A 13,100-nucleotide genomic window follows, 5' to 3' on the forward strand; every position below is an offset into this window, starting at 1 on the left:
TTAAATGCAACATTAGTTTTGCAGGAAAGGTGTTTTTTTTTTTTTTTTCTTCCTCCAACCAAATTTGTATATCATGATACATATAGAAATACCTTTGGGAATAATCGTATTATACTTCTGTCATGTTGTCAACCCCTCTTGCTGACTTGTTTTTTTTCCCTCCCCCTCCACTCCTCACATGTAGGCTGCACATTTATGGCGTTTGTGAGTGGAGAGTTCTGCCAAGCACAGCACCTGGTCATCGTGGATAAGTGAAAAGTTGGCGTGCTACATGAAGATAACGCCACACTTTTACTGTCCTACCTTGTGAGCTAAGGGGTCGAGGCTGTTTTTGCCCAAAGTTCACGCATATGACTCGGTCTGAGCCAACTGAGGCACTGACAAGCCGATTTTTTTTTTTTTTACACCCTTTCCTCAAGCGCCAAATAATCATCCCTTTTTCTCCTGAATGGGTTAAATAGAATTTAACAACAGCTGAAAATTAGCCCTGCCTTTTTTCTTTTTTTATCTTGGAAATTTTAAGCCTTTTTTAGCTTATTTTTTGAATATCAGTTTAAATTTGAGGTTTGACCTAAACTCATTGTAATCGCACTGTGAAACATTTTTATTTCATAAACCAACCTTCACCCACGTGTCAAGATGAATCGTCCTGCTCCTGTTGAAATCACGTACGAGGGTATGAGGTTTCTGGTTACCCACAATCCCACCAATTCACTACTGCCCAAGTTTACTGAGGTAGGATCACTCAGATATGAACTACAGAGAATCCAAAAAAAAAGTCAGATTTTCCACCACTATTTGGGCCTCCATTTTTGTTTGTATCACTTTCCTCCATCTTGCAACCTGATCAGGAGGGTCAGGATTTAATAAACAAACCCCTCACAGAAGGCAGCTCGCTTTAAAGGAGATGTACATGAAATGTGTGTTTGAATAAAAACCCAAACTGTGAAAGCAGCGTAATTAGTTGGCTGATGTTTATCTGGATTCTTTTGGGGTGCAGACACTGGTTCGGGTGTGTGAAGCCACCTACAACAAAGCACCGGTGGAAAACGAAGGCATTCAAGTTTTGGTAAGAATTTCCCACACACTGCTAACATGGAGTCTTTGTACACATGCTTTTTATGCCTCCGCCACCTTAAGGTGCAGGAGGCATTATGTTTTCGGGTTGTCCGTGTGTCCGTCCGTGCGTTCGTCCTGAAACCTTGTGAACACAATATCTCAAAGGCTAATGAGAGGAATTTCACCAAACTTTCACCATTTGTGCGCTTTGGGACAAACATGAACTGATTAGATTTTGAGATCAAAAGGTCTAAGGTCAAGGTCACTATGAGGTCAAATGTCTGTCCGAAAACCTTGTGAACACAATATCTCCAAGGCTAATACAAATAATTTCACCAGGTCAAGATTACTGTGAGGTCAAATGTCCATCCCCAAATCACAACTTTAATAAGGCAGTGTAGTCTACCAGGCGGAGGCATCCCCATTGACGCCGTTGGCATCGAGTTCTATCTAGTTATCCAAAGTGATGTCGTGGGACCAAACCTGCCCACATCTGAGCACAAAACAGAACTGATGGGATTCAAACCCAAACGTTTATTTACTAGCAACCAGGAACGCACTGAAAATTCAGCCACCGAAAATTTTCGGCCAAAAATGGCCCAAAAGTGCATTTTCGGTTTTCAGCCGAAAGACTTTTATCACCGAAACAACATGGCCGAAACAGGATGTAGTGACAAACAAAAGCCATGGCCAGCATGCGCTTGTCTGGATAGGGGCCAACATGTCTGCGGTGTGGACGTATTTCAATATATCTGAGACAGACCCACGGATAGCGATTTGCAAAACATGTAACGCTGCAATTTCAAGAGGGGGTGAATCTGCAAAGTGTTTCTCCACGTCGGGTTTGATTTATCACCTGAAATCCAAACATCCCGATCGCCATTCTGAATATGAGAAGGCGGCGGCACAGAAAAGGAAAATCCCTCCGAGCACGCCCACTCCATCTGTGGCGGACGTATTTGAAAAGGCAAGAAAGTTTTCCAGTGATGGTGCCAAGGCAAAGGGCATTACACAAAAAATTATGGAATTCATTGCCTTAGATGATCAGCCATTCTCTGTCGTAGAGGATGTGGGATTTCGTAGGCTGATCGAGCACATTGAGCCCCGTTATGCCATGCCGAGCAGACGACCTTTCTCAAACGTGTGTTTACCTGAGCTGTTTAATGTTGTTGCAACTTACGTCCATGAGCTTATAGCTGCAGATATTTCAGCAATCAGTTTCACGACAGACATATGGAGCTCAGACGTCAGCCTCACCAGTATGCTCAGTCTGACCACACAGTGGATCGACACAGATTTCAAGCTGCAAAAGATTCTGCTCCATTCACAAGAGTTTAGAGGGTCACATACAGCAGCAGCCATTTCTGATGCATTCGCCAATACGTTCGACACCTGGCATATCGAACGATCTAAAGTGCATGCCATAGTCAGTGACAATGCAAGAAATATGGCAAAAGCAATCGAAGAAAGCCAGCTGAAAGGAATATGGTGCATGGCCCACACACTACATCTGGTTGTGAACGAGGGACTTTTGTCTCAGCGCAGCATAAAAGAAGTATTGGTTATAGGCAGAAGAATTGTTGGCCACTTTAAACATTCTCAGCTGGCCTATTCCCGCTTACAGTCTATGCAAGATCAGTTTGGAACACCAATAAAACGGTTCCAACAAGATGTGAGTACACGGTGGAACAGCACTTATTACATGTTGGAAAGCCTCCTTGCGCAAAAGCGGGTCTTGGCTGCATACAGTGCAGATCACGAGCTCCCCGCGACATTCACTTCACACCAGTGGGTCTTAATAGAGAACATTCTCCTTCTTCTTGCCCCCTTTCAGCAGCTAACTAAAGAGATCAGCTCATCTGATGCATCTGTAGCAGACGTTATTCCTTTAATTGCAGCACTAAAGCGTCTTCTAAGCAAAGAGGTTGAAACGGACCATGGAGTGAAAACAATGAAAACTACACTCTTAGAGTCTTTCAGCACACGTTTCACTGAGATCTATTCGGACCCTTTGCACTTCATCGCGACTGTACTTGATCCGCGTTATAAAGATCATTACTTGGATGTGGAAATAAAGCAGCGCGCACGAGAAATGATCCAGGCCACGATGGATGCAGAGAACCCACTTGGAGACGCACAGCACAGGAGAGGGAGAGCAGAGCGCAGAAAAAAGGACTCGTCTCTCTGCACCAGATGAGGGGCATGCACCCTCGTTGTCTGATATGTTCAGTGAGATCCTGCAAGAGAGTGCCTCAAACAACAGGTAGGCTATACTGTTCTGACTTACCATATATGTGACTATCAGATGACTTTTTGTCAGCTAGAATTTTTTTTTTTATTTGACAAAAATGTTTATTTATGCACTAGCCCTATTTAAATAAAATCTCTCATCTTTCTCAAATGTCAGGCAGACGACAAGCTCAACCGCTCAACAGTTAGATGGTTATCTGTCTGAAGTCCCCATCCCCAGAAGTGATAACCCTCTTGCCTACTGGAGAAATAACCAAGGTCGCTTTTCTGACCTGCCAAAGATGGCATGCAAGTACTTGTCTGCTCCATGCACAAGCACTGACAGCGAGAGACTGTTCAGTGCTGCAGCTCATGTTCTCAATGAGAAGAGGAACAGACTTCACTGTGATAAAGCAGAGAAGCTACTCTTCATCAAGAAAAACCTGCCACTTTACCTCAAGAAGTAGAACGGGCTTGTGTCTAGTGTTTAAATAGGCTATTTGTTTTCCACTTTGCACATCTGCAATTCTTGGTCCATTTGTTGTTGTTAAAGGCCTACAGTTAACACATGGGCTATGGCAATCTTTGTTTTGATACACTATTATGTTGTAGGCCTACAGAAAAAATATTGTTATATCTTTCAGCAGTTGCACTTGTTCTGAATGCACTTTGTTGTAGTAGTCCTACAAAGAAATTTTTAAAATGCACTGTGTTTTTATGAGAGAACATATTTAATTTTACAATCTTTCAGCAGGCCAGTCAGTTATAGGCCTGTATTATTATTTAATGTACACCTGAGTGGGGTCAAGTTAAACATTTTATTTTTAATTTTGTTTTATATTGTGCATTGTTGTAATGTCAGTGTTAATAAATATTTTCATAATTTTGTAATTGATTTATTCTTTGAAGCATTAATATTAATTTATGCAATTGCAATGCCTTGATTTTAGTGAGGTTAGTACACAGTCATAGTCATGAATGCAATGGTACTAATAATTGGCATAATAATTTATTTCGGTGTTTCGGTTTTCGGCCTTGGTTTCTTCATTTTCGGTTTCGGACAAGAATTTTAATTTCGGTGCATCCCTACTAGCAACTATTCTTCTGCACTCCTTTAAAATTGGTATATTAAATAGGCTAAAATGTATTGTTTATGTATGCACACATCCTTTTATTATTGTTTATGCACACACATCCTTTATATACATAGTGTTGTGATTTTATTTTTTAACACTGCACTGTATTTAACAAGTGTACTTTAACAACTCTATACCTTATGTCTGTACATTTATGCACAAAAATAACATGATTGAATATTATGTAAGGGATATAAAACAGCAACATGTTGCATTGGTGTAGGAACATAATCATCGATGGGATGATGTGATGCAGCCCAATGTGAGACTGAATTACAACTGAAATTGATTATTTTCATTCCTCTGATACCACAGCAAATTACAGATGCATACAATTTTTTTTCTTCTCCTGTTTCATAGAGAGTGACACTTTTTATCCATTTATAGTTGCATTTAATGTTGTGGAATGTCCTTGAGATAAATTTAGTTTTGGTCATTAGCCAAGTCAAGTCAACTTTATTGTCAAATATGCTATACATGCTCGACATATGGCACAGATGAAATATCAGTCCTCTCTGACCCATGGTGCAAACTGGCAATGCAATAAATAAAAATAGAATAATTAAAAAAAAAACAATAAACAGTATAAACACTCTAGATAGGAACTAGACATAGACTAAACAATCAAACAGTATAAATAAACAGTATAAACACTAGATAAGAACAAGACAGACTAAACACTCAGACAATATAAACAGTATAAACATTCTAGATAGGAACTAGACATAGACTAAACAATCAAACAGTATAAATAAACAGTATAAACACTAGATAAGAACAAGACAGACTAAACACTCAGACAATATAAACAGTATAAACACTCTAGATAGGAACTAGACATAGACTAAACAATCAAACAGTATAAATAAACAGTATAAACACTAGATAAGAACAAGACAGACTAAACACTCAGACAATATAAACAGTATAAACACTCTAGATATGAACTAGACTAAACACTCATATACACCCACACACATAAATTGGTACAAATAACCAAACAGTCAAAGGCACTTGAGGTAAACATGAAATAAGCAGTATAAACAAACTAGCAGCTGTTAAGGTGAGGTAGTGCGGAATAGTGCAAATGAGTGAGGTAAAGTGAGATGTGCGGTCCCTGAGTTCAGTGTGTTAATGAACGATGAGATGTGTGTGTGTTGGGGGGGAAACTGTGAGGATGACATGTCAGATGCTGAAGGGGGGGCAGAGGGGTGTGCAAGCAGAATCTGTGGCAGGGGGCAGAGGGGGGAGGAGGGGCAGAACAGGGAGGGAGTTGAGCCTCCTGAACGCCTGGTGAAAGAAACTGTTCTTGAGCCTGCTGGTTTTGGCCCGGAGACTCCGCAGTCTCCTCCCGACGGCAGCAGGCTGAAGAGGCTGTGAGATGGGTGGGTGGGTGGGGTCACCTGCAATCCTGATGGCTTTGCGGGTGAGGCGGGAGTTATAAATATCCATAAGAGAAGGGAGAGGGACACCAATGATCCTCTCAGCTGCTCTCATGATGCACTGTAGAGTCTTGCAGTAGGACACGGTGCAGGCGCCGTACCACACGGTGATGCAGCTGGTCAGGATGCTCTCGATGGTGCCTCTGTAGAATGTGTGCATGATGGGGGCCGGGACTCTTGTGCTCCTCAGTTTGCGGAGGAAGTACAGACGCTGTTGGGCTTTTTTGGCCAGTGATGCGGTGTTGTTGTTCCAGGACAGGTCTTCAGAGATGTGCACACCCAGAAACTTGGTGCTGCTCACCCTCTCCACTATAGTCAATAGTTAGTAGAGCGTGCTGGGTGTGCTCTCTCCTGAAGTCCACAACAATCTCCTTCGTCTTCTCCACATTCAGACGGAGATTGTTGTCCTTGCACCACATGGCCAAGCGGCTCACCTCACTCCTGTAGATTGTCTCATCGCCATTATTGATGAGACCCACCACAGTCGTGTCATCCGCAAACTTAATGAAGAGATTTGAGCTGGATGTTTGTGTGCAGTCGTGGGTCAGCAAAGTGAAGAGGAGGGGGCTTAGCACACATCCTTGGGGGGCCCCCGTGTTTAGTGTGATGGTGCTGGAGGAGTTGCTGCCGACCCGTACAGACTGTGGTCTTCCTGTCAGGAAGTCCAGCAGCCAGTTGCACAGGGAGGTGTTGAGTCCCAGCTGGTCCAGTTTGTGAATGAGCTGCTGAGGAATGATTGTGTTGAATGCTGAGCTAAAGTCTATGAACAGCATTCTGACATACGAGTCTTTTGTCTCCAGGTGGGTGAGGGCTGAGTGGAGGGCAGTGGAGATGGCGTCATCGGTCGAACTGTTGGACTGATATGCAAACTGGAAAGGATCCAGGGCGGGGGGGAGGGCAGACTTGATATGCTGCATGACTAGCCGCTCGAAGCACTTCATGAGGATGGGAGTGAGTGCGACAGGGCGGTAGTCATTGAAGCAGGAGTGAGACGGCTTCTTCGGGACCGGGATGATGGTAGTGGTTTTGAGGCATGTGGGGACAACAGCCTGGCTCAATGAGATGTTGAAGATGTCTGTAAAGACATCTGTGAGCTCCTCGGCACAGTCTCTCAGGACACGACCAGGAATGTTATCAGGACCTGGGGCTTTCCATTCATTTGTCGTCCTGAGAGCTCTTCTCACACTGTCTGGGGACAGCGTCAACACCTGGTCGCCGGGAGGTGGTGGGGTCTTCTGTGCCGTGGTGCTGTTGTCTGCCTCAAAGTGAGCGAAGAAGTCGTTCAACTGATTCAGCAGAGACGTGGAGTTGTCACAGGTCTGTGGCGAGGGCTTGTAGTCTGTGATGGACTGAATCCCCCGCCACAGGTTCCTGGTGTCTCTGCTGTCATTGAAATGGTCAGCAATGTGCCTGGAATGCTGTCTCTTGGCCACCCTGATGCCTCGTGACAGGTTGGCCCTAGCTGTCCTCAGGCCCACCTCGTCCCCAGCTCTGAAGGCGGCATTCTGAGCCCACAGAAGCCTATAGACTTCCCCTGTCAGCCATGGCTTCTGATTGGCCTGAATGGAGACAGTTCTAGTGACCGTAACGTCGTCCATGCACTTCCTCATGTTGGCAGTGACAGTCTCCGTGTATTCCTGGAGATCCGTGTTGTTGTTGTAGGTGGCCGCCTCCAGTCAGTGGTGGAAAAACAGTCCTGGAGTGCCTCTGAGGACCCCTCTGGCCACACACGTATCTGCTTTTTAGCTGGTTTGGTGACTTTAACCAGCAGCCTGTATGCTGGCATTAGCATAACAGTGGAGTGATCTGAAGGCCTCTGCATGCTCTTGCGACAAGGCTTTCGCAGATAGCTTTTCGCAGACAGTTGTAATTTATTGTTGAGCGGGGGAATAGGCGTGCGCGATGTTATTCACCAGCACAACGCAAGGGGGCGCGAAGTCGCTAGGAGTAGTTGGTGGGTGTGGTTAGTGGAGTGTTTATCCTTCCGTTACTTAATGACTAGAACTGGAGTTGTATAGATGTTCGTACTTCCTCGATCAACCGCTCTTCATGCTGCTCCATCTTCGCTCGTGTTTTTAAAAATGCCGGTCGTGAAAACAAAACAAACCGGGAAAGTAGGGAAGCGGAAGTGCGTGTACAGCGGGTAGGGTGGACCAATCAGAGCCCTCTTGTCTGCGGCGCTGTCTGCGAGGCTTCTGCGGTGGTCACAATTTTTGGGAGGTGCGTGCAGAGCGTCTGCAAAGGTGGGGGGGCTACGCAGACACTGTCTGCGACACTGTCTGCGAGGACTGGGTTGTCAGCATAAATTGGCCTTAAGGCCCCAAGGTGGGGGAGGAGTAGGGCTTTGTAGGCATCTTTATGCATGGTGTAAACATTGTCCAGAGTATTGTTTCCACGTGTAGGAAAGTTGATATGTCCATAGAGTTTTGGAAACACGCTTTTGGGGTTTGCATGATTGAAATCCCCAGCCAGGATGAGGAAAGCATCTGGGTGGGCTGTCTGCTGCTCACTGATGTGCTGATAGAGTTCATTCAGTGCTTCACTCCTGTTGTTATTGGAACCGGGAGGGATGTATAATGCTACCAGCAATATGGCTGTAAATTCCCTCGGCAGGTAGAATGGCCGGCACTTAATAATCATAAACTCCACCAGTGGTGAGCAATGTTTGCAGACCACAACAGCATCACGGCACCAGGCATCACTGATGTAAACACAGAGTCCTCTGCCGTGAGTCTTCCCCCCTTCGACTAGCACTCTGTCTGACCGGTAGCATGTTAGCCGGGCTAGCTGAATGGCACAGTCCGGGATGCTGTCGTTAAGCCATGTTTCCACAAACACAAGGACACAACACTCACAGACTTAAAAGATGAGCGGAGCAGGCGGACATAATCCAGCTTGTTGTCCAGTGAGCGTACGTTGGCCAGAGTCATGGTAGGGATAGCCGGCCGGTGAGGGCTAGCCACTAGCCTAGCTCGGACACCTCTGCGTTTGGCTGTCTTCTGCTTCCGCATGTTCCGCCTGTGGCGCTTCCACTGCAGGCTGAATGCAGGAGTGGGGGTCGGTGCTTGAGCAGGCCTCCGGAGCAAACCGTAGCCGCGTAGTGCTTCCGCGTCCGCTGGATTTATATCCGTGAATAAAGTTCTGCGGATGTCGAGCAGAAACTCACGGGGGTATGTGCGCCTTGAGACTAATGGACGCGACAAAGACGAACAGATACACACTGTTTTAAAATACGAAAACACCATTCTGTCGGGACAGAGAGGAGCCGCTGCATGTGTGCGTGCCGCCATCTTACTCTAACTTTAGTCTCCAACTGCTTTCAGTTACAGCAGCCTTAAACAATCCTTCCCTCACTTAATAATAATAATAATAATTGCAGTGAGTTATTTTTGCTCAACTTGTTCTGGGTAAAATCATCTGACATGAACAAATTTTTATTTTATTTTTTTAAATAAAGGACTGGCCTTTCGATGATGGCTGCTCCCCCTCTGATCAAATCGTGGACGACTGGTTAAACCTTTAAGTGTAAATTTAAAGAAGAACCAGGCTGCTGTATTGCAGTGCACTGTGTCGCAGGACTGGGCCGGTGAGTCCTGTCAGACTACTTGGTATTCACTAGTTGATGCTAAATATGTCTTTACTGTATTTATTGTATCCTGTAGTGCCTTGCTCGTTTATCGATTAGGTCAGACCTGCTAACCTTTATACATGTTTTGTACAATACACTAGTACAAATTGTCTCACGAAAATGTGCTGAAAGAGCAGTCTGATCCAATTGACATCTAAATCTAGAATGGTTGACAGTTGTAGTATCTGTGTTTTGATCTCTCCAATAATCCCGCCCCTTTCCCTCATCTCATAGTAGTAATCTCATCTCTTACTTTACTCACTTGAAAGGTCCACACACTTGGACATGGTAAATGAAAATGTTCTGGGTTCATTATTGTGAAATAATATTATCCATCAATGTACAATCAACCCCTCCTAGAACTGCCACCTTATTGTGGTGGAGGGGTTTGTGTGCTTGAATGATCCTAGGAGCTATGTTGTCGGGGGCATTACACCCCTGTTAGGGTCTCCCAAGGCAGACAGGTCCTAGATGACAGGCCAGACCAAGAGCAGTTCACCAAAACCCTTATGGAGAATAATCAATCAAGTGGGCGACGACAGTGACACCTGGAGGGGCGTGGTTGGGAAGAACGGCCTCCCCGATCTGAACCTGAGTGGTGTTTTGTTATTGGACTTCTGTGCTAGTCACGGTTTGTCCATAACGAACACCATGTTTGAGCATAGGGGTGTCCATAAGTGCACGTGGCACCAGGACACCTTAGGTCGGAGGTCGATAATCGACTTTGTTGTCGTTTCATCTGAACTATGGCCCTATGTCTTGGACACTCAGGTGAAGAGAGGGGCTGAGCTGTCAACTGATCACCACCTGGTGGTGAGTTGGATCCGCTGGCGGAGAAGGAAGCCGGACAGACCTGGCAGGCCCAAACGTATGGTGAGGGTCTGCTGGGAACATCTGGCTGAGCACTCTGTCGGGGAGGTCTTTAACTCCCACCTCCGGGAGAGCTTCTCCCAGCTTCCAAGGGAGGCGGGGGACATTGAGTCTGAGTGGACCATGTTCTCTACCTCCATTGTAGATGCAGCTGTTGGGAGCTGTGGCCGCAAGGTCTCTGGTGCCTGTCGTGGCGGCAATCCCCGAACCTGGTGGTGGACACCAGAAGTAAGGGATGCCGTCAAGCTGAAGAAGGAGTCCTATCGGGCCATGTTGACCTCCGGGACTCCTGAGGCAGCTGACCGGTATCGGCAGGCCAGGCGTGCCGCAGCTCGGGCAGTTGCGGAGGCAAAAACTCGGAACTGGGAGGAGTTCGGGGAGGCCATGGAGAAGGACTATCGGTTGGCCTTGAAGAAATTCTGGCAAACCATCTGGTGCCTCAGGAGGGGGAAGCAGTACTCTGCCAACACTGTTTACAGTGTGGGTGGGGAGCTGTTGACCTCGACTGGGGACATTGTCGGGCGGTGGAAGGAATACTTTACTTCTTAATACTCCTTAATCCCACCATCATGTCTTCCATTGAGGAGGTGGAGGCTGAGGACTCAGAGGTGGACTTGTTCATTACCCAAGCCGAAGTCACTGAGGTGGTTTGCAAGCACCTTGGTGGCAAGGCACCGGGGGTGGATGAGATCTGCCCTGAGTATCTCAAGTCTCTGGATGTGGTGGGGCTGTCTTGGCTGACACGCCTCTGCAACATCGCATGACGGTCGGGGACAGTGCCTCTGGGGTGGTGGTCCCTCTTTTTAAGAAAGGGGACCGGAGAGTGTGCTCCAATTCATGGGAGTTTGCCCAACCAGTCCACATGTGCTTTGTTGATCTGGAGAAGGCATTCGACCATGTCCCTTGTGGTATTCTGTGGGGGGTGCTTCGGGAGTATGGGGTTCGGGGCTCTTTGCTAAGGGCTGTCCGGTCCCTGTACAAACAGAGCAGGAGTCTGGTTCGCATTCCCGGCAGTAAGGCAGACATGTTCCCAGTGCATGTTGGACTCCCGCAGGGCTGCCCTTTGTCACCGGTTCTGTTCATAATTTTTATGGACAGAATTTCTAGGCGCAGCCAGGGGCCGGAGGGAATCCTGTTTGGGAACCACAGGATTTCATCTCTGCTTTTTGCGGATGATGTTGTCCTGTTGGCTTCTTCAAACCAGGACCTTCAGCATGCACTGGGGCGGTTTGCAGCCGAGTGTGAAGCGGCTGGGATGAGAATCAGCACCTCCAAGTCCGAGGCCATGGTTCTTGACCGGAAAAGGGTGGCTTGCCCTCTCCAGGTTGGTGGAGAAGTCCTGCCTCAAGTGGAGGAGTTTAAGTATCTTGTTCACAAGTGAGGGAAGGATAGAATGTGAGGTTGACAGGCGGATCGGTGCAGCCTCCGCAGTGATCCAGTCGCTTTACCAGTCCGTTGTGGTGAAGGAGCTGAGCCAAAAGGCAAAGCTCTCGATTTACCAGTCGATCTACGTTCCGACTCTCACCTATGGTCATGAGCTTTGGGTAATGACCGAAAGAACAAGATGGCGGATACAAGCGGCCGAAATGAGTTTCCTTCGCAGGGTGGCTGGGCGCTCCCTTAGAGATAGGGTGAGAAGCACAGTCACTCGGGAGGAGCTCGGAGTAGAGCCGCTGCTCCTCCACATCGAGAGGAATCAGCTGAGGTGGCTCGGGCATCTCTTTCGGATGCCTCCTGGACGCCTCCCTGGAGAGGTGTTCCAGGCATGTCCCCCCAGGAGGAGGCCCCAGGGAAGTCAGGGGACTTATTAATTTGTACTGCATTTTTGTTATTCTCTCATATAGAGTATGTTTAATGCAGTGGGCTGGTGTGGCTGTAGGCTTTCATTCCAACCAAGCAGGAGCCAGGGTTAGAGTTAAGAGCCTGATTTCACTTGATTAATCAACTAGCTCCAGTCAGTGTGCCTCCAGTTTGGCTGTAATGAAAGCCTGCAGCCACACTGGGCCTTTGCAGATATGATTGAAAGCACCTGGTTTAATGAAGCGATTTCAGCCATACGGTGTGTGTATGGGGGGGATTCCAATGAGTCATTTGAGTGCCAGGAGTTGACTCTGAGCCAAATGATCCAACTTGTAGAAAAGAGATGAAATTCAAGAAAATTGCTGTTCTCTGGCAGTAGAGCACGATGGTTTTCATCTCCCTCGGATGTCCTATTTGTCTGTGCAGAACTCCTGTGTTGGTGGCCATCGCATTAATCGAATGTGGGATGATGCACGAGGATGCAGTTCAGTTCATTTGACAGTAAGTCACACGTTACAGTGACGACTTCCTGTGATAATGACGTTGCAGCTTGTTTTCACCAGTACAATGTGCTTTAAAGTGTGTCTTCCCGCTGTATTTTAGGAAGCGGCGTGGAGCCTTCAACTCCAGACAGCTCTTGTACCTCGAAAAATACAAACCCAAGATGCGTCTGCGCTTCAAAGATGCCAATGGTCAAAACTGCTGCGTTCAGTAGAACCCAGAGGAAGAAGGATTATTATTGTGATGATTGTTATAGTGAAGGAAATGTACTTGGGATAGTTGTTTGTTTGTTCTTTCTTTTTTTTTTCTTGCTACATTATTGTGCCAAGCACACAGAAGATTCAGTGTCCCTGTAACTAGCATATGATTTTTAAAAAAAAAAAATAAGTGGCTAAGTGTTTGAGTACACAAAGTACAGCACAATGTGTGCACAGT

At 46.5% G+C, this 13,100-nt stretch overlaps 1 pseudogene; it reads left to right on the forward strand.

Moving 5' to 3' along the window:
- Window positions 1-639: 639 nt before the first annotated feature.
- LOC132867745 (protein tyrosine phosphatase type IVA 2-like) lies at window positions 640-12,879 on the forward strand (annotated as a pseudogene).
- Window positions 12,880-13,100: the final 221 nt, after the last annotated feature.

Source organism: Neoarius graeffei, chromosome 19, assembly GCF_027579695.1.
Source record: "Neoarius graeffei isolate fNeoGra1 chromosome 19, fNeoGra1.pri, whole genome shotgun sequence".
NCBI lineage: Eukaryota > Metazoa > Chordata > Actinopteri > Siluriformes > Ariidae > Neoarius > Neoarius graeffei.